Raw genomic sequence first — 4,744 nt, forward strand, 5'->3', positions numbered from 1 at the left:
TCTTACCTTAAGTTGATAAACTCTTACACTTTGGCTTCCCTTATCTCTAATGGGAAGAATCTATCTAAGAAGGTTGTAGCAAACTCCTCTCATTCTATAGATCTTGCATCTGTACCTCTATCCCCTTTCCACTGCTTAAACCAAGTATGAGTTACAGCCTACAACTGGTAAGCAACAAATTCAGCACTCTCACTAGAAGTAACCTCCATGATTTTGTTACCTTTTGGACTATGTTGAGAAATTCATGTGGATCCTCTTCCAATTCAGATCTCGAAAATAGAAGAGGATTCATATGGGTAAAGTCCTGAATCCTAGATGGCAGTATTGGATATTGGGTTGGTCAGAACAGCAGCTGGCTAAACATTTTGAGCTACTACAAAGTGATCTAGGGTAGTGAATACAGCTTTGAACTCTGCATAAGAAACATGCTCATTCAGGGAATCTTCCTGAATGGGCGGAGGTGCTAGCTGGTTTACATTTCTTCTTCTATTTGTCTTTCTGGGAGGCATGTTTTGTAAATGGAAGAAAGATTGATTAGATGAAGATTTTAAGTTGCTCTTTCACATGACATGAACACTGAAAGAAGGTAAACTTTTCCTAAAACATCTTGTAGCCTCTTGTCCATAAGGGTGGCGAGCTTTACACTCATGCATAAGACTCTAATTGATGCGGCTTTCAGACTCCCTAGGACACTTTAAAACCTTAGGCTCTGATACCAAGTTTGTAATGCCCCGAGATTACACCCTGGGCACCACACGGTGCTTACAATCTCAAGAGACCATAAGCTAACTCATGAGTTGGTACCTGCTGTGAGCACTAGGTAAAACTGATAACAAAAGATCATATTAACTAAAGAATGCCACAAGGTTTTAAATCATAGTTCTGATAATGCTGTAAAAATAGAAATAGATTAACTGTCTGTACTAGTCTGAAAAAGCTCTACTGACTAACTGTGGAGCTGATGGGACAAGCCTCCAACTAACTCCGACTAAATGGAAAAATACTAAAACTAATTAAATAAACTGCGATAAATAAACCATGTCCTCAAAGTAGGAGGACTCACCACTTCTATAGCTGATAATCTGGTATGTCAATGTGCAATTAGGGAACTGAGCATCCGAACCTATGATATTAAACATCATAGCGCAAGAAATGAGTATGCGATCTGTAATTTAAATGTACTGGTATGCTAAATAAGGTTAGGCTAATATGCATGGTTTCATGTGCAGGAGTAATAACTGGCTGAATGATTAGCATGAAGTACTGAATAGGATGCATGAAATTTGTAAAGACTGAGACCGCATGACCAAGCATAAAATATATTTTGAATATAATCTATAAATTGAAATACTAAATATTGTCAACTGAATAACTTATATCTATATGCTATTGTCAAGAAAAACTGAAACTGTATTACTAAGCTGAGTAATGGACTGAGACTGTGGGAGCTATCATCTAACATACATGCCCCAATGAGCAAGTTGGGGTCCAAATTGTGTCCCCAGTTGGAAGGGTTTTAGTACTGTGCCACGGGTACTAACATTGGCTGTAAGGATCCACTAATGTGTTGTCCCAAAAGACTAAGGGTGTTAATCCTAAATTGACGGGTGACCCCTGAGAGGTAGTCAAGCCTGAACTGATAGGTGACACCTCATATCCTACGCTGGCTATATAATTTTGGAATACAGGGACTGCTACTAATGACTCTGCCTGACTGACGGGGAAAACATCATTCTTGCATTCGCTCAGTACTAAATCCTACTCCCAACAGATAGACACTAAACTCTAAACTATGTTTAACTGTTTATAGTAACTAACTGAAATGATAGGACTTGTAACTTTTCTGTGACCATTCTTTAGACACTAAAAAACTAAGTAAACAACTAAAAATTTAGGTAATTAAACCCCCAGGATTCGATGGAAATGATAGCAAGATCATACCAAAACTTTAAGGACATAATGTGAAAGCATTTATTCAAAACTCATTCTTGTAGGCATTTCATCAAAAACTCAACATACGTAGTTTAAGCTAAGCATGAGAACAGTTTAAAGCATATAGTAATAGAATGATTTCAACATCAACATCATTAATTATGATTTAATTTGAGAACAATACCATTCAAACGTGTGGGGTTTAATAATGGCAACAATTTCATGTAAACATGCTATTGAATCAAAATTCATGGGGATTCATGGTTAAAAATCATAATAACTTGTAAAAATCATAACTTCGAATTTAAAATTAGATTCTTGGACTCCATGGGTGAAAAGGGCCCATGGATGAACATCTAACATACCTTGACTGAGGAATTCGTGAAGGTTCTTAATGGTTTTCTTTAAACTTGAGCTTGAATCTTAAAGCGCTAGGGTTTGTTCTTAAGAGATGATTAATTTCTTGAAGAGAAATTGTGAGTAATGGGGCACATAATGCCCCTTTAGGGTCTTAATTTTGTGTTTTGGAAGGATTTAGGGCCATGGAAAAAGTCTAAACTATCCTTGGAAATTTAAAATGTGGAATTTGAAATCCCAATTTTATACTCTCGCGTGACACAGTGCTATTGCATTGCACCACTAGAAAAAGAATAAACCTGATTTTGTACCTTGACGCGACGTGGCACCATCACAGTGCTTCGCAGGAAAAGAACGAGTGCGATTTTGCACCTTGGCGTTACATGGTGCTTCGCTGGAAAAGGACGAATTTAATTTGGGGAATCACCACTACGCGGCATAATCTCGATGAGCTACTGTCTCACACTAAAAGTGCCATAACTTCTCACCCAGGTATCGGATTTAGTAAAATTGGTATTGTTGGAAAACTAACTCAATTACCTACATTTTAGTGGGTTTCGAGCTGGAAAAATCTTAGTAGATAGAAAAATATGCTTGTTTGAAGTTGACTATAGCAACATTCTTCTCAAAAACTCAATTGGTAGAGATATTTTGATTCATCTAATAGCTAGAAATTATTTGAGGCCTTATTAAACATCGAACTCACTCATAAAACTATCAAAGAACTATAAATCATTTCTCATGAGCTCGAATCATGGCTCTAATATTGGTTTGGATTCTCGGGGTATTTCAATATCTCCCACTTGGGAACATTTGTCCTCGAATGAAATTGGCTAAGCTGAAAACACTGAGGAATTAAGGTTACATGCTGAATAGATATGACAAAAACGTGATTACATGATTATGTCTGAAACATGGCACATGATTGAACTGGTTCTGTGAATGCATGAATGACATGAGAATGATATGCAGTTGAAATTGAGAATGGAAAAAAAATTCTAGAGAAATTATTACCTTAAGCTGAGTCTGAGTTTGTGGAGAAAAGATTAGGGTACTTAGTCCGCATATCTGCTTCTATTTCCCAAGTGGCTCCCTCAATGTACTGATTCCACCAAAGAACCTTGACTAGGGGAACTTCTTTGTTCTTTAGTCTAAAAATTTGTCGTTCAAGGGTCTCAACTAGAATTTCTTCGTAAGAAAGGTTGTTCTGAACATCTACATTTTCTAAGTCAACAAATACAGTTGGGTCACCAATACACTTCTTTAACAAAGAGACATAGAATATCGGGTCCAGTGATGCTAAGTCTGCAGGCAACTTAAGCTCATAAGACACCTTTCTGAAATGGCTCATAATTCTATAAGGGCCAACATATTGGGGACTAATCTTCCCCTTCTTATCAAACCTTCTCACCCTCTTCATAGGAGAGATTTTTAGATATACACACTCTGCAATATCCCTCTTCATCCAACTTAACCAATAGACTTCCTGCAAATCACGATACATTTTTGTGGCCCTTAGATGAATTAAGGCACGCACATCATGTGCTTCTACTAGACTTCGCTGTCTCAACTCATCAACACATGGTACGCACAGTCTACCCTGGCAACACAACATACCATCTCCCCCTTGAGAGAAAACCTCTACTTTTTAGTCTCTGACTGACTCCTTCAGCTTCACTAGACTAGGGTCCCTATCTTTCTTTTATTTTACTTCGGCAACCAAAGAAGATTTTGAACTCTTTTGTACCCATACGCTACCCTCAGCTGAATCAACCAAACGAACAGCTAATCTGGCAAGCTGATGAACTTCCCTAACTAACTTCTTCTTATCATCCTCAACATGTGCAACACTACTCATAGACAATCTACTTAGGGGATCTGTCACTACATTGGCCTTGATTGGGTGATACAAAATACTCATATCATAATCTTTTTAAAATTCTAACCATCTCCTCTGACATAAATTCAAATTTTTCTGCGAAAACACATACTGCAAGCTTTTGTGATTCGTGAACACATCAACATGCACCCCATACAAATAGTACCTTTAAATTTTCAAAGCAAAAGTAATAGTTTCTAACTCAAGATCATGGGTATGGCAATTCTTTTCATAGGGCTTAAGATGTCTAGAGGCATAGTCCGAAACCTTACCCTTCTATATTAAAACACACCCCAAACCAACTCTAGAAGCATCGCAGTACACAACAAACCCATCTGAACCATATGGTAACATCAAAAGTAGGTTGTGGTGAGTCGAGTCTTCAACTCCTGAAAACTCTTCTCACAAGAATATGACCACTGAAATTTAACTTTCTTTTAAATCAATCTTTGTTAACTGTTTATAGTAACTGACTGAAATTATAGGACTTGTAACTATTCTATGACCATTTCTTAGACATTAAAAAATTAAGTAAGAAGCTAAAAATTTGGATATTCAAACCCTCAGGATTCAATT

This window comes from Capsicum annuum, unplaced genomic scaffold, assembly GCF_002878395.1.
Source record: "Capsicum annuum cultivar UCD-10X-F1 unplaced genomic scaffold, UCD10Xv1.1 ctg76011, whole genome shotgun sequence".
Classification (NCBI taxonomy): Eukaryota; Viridiplantae; Streptophyta; class Magnoliopsida; order Solanales; family Solanaceae; genus Capsicum; species Capsicum annuum.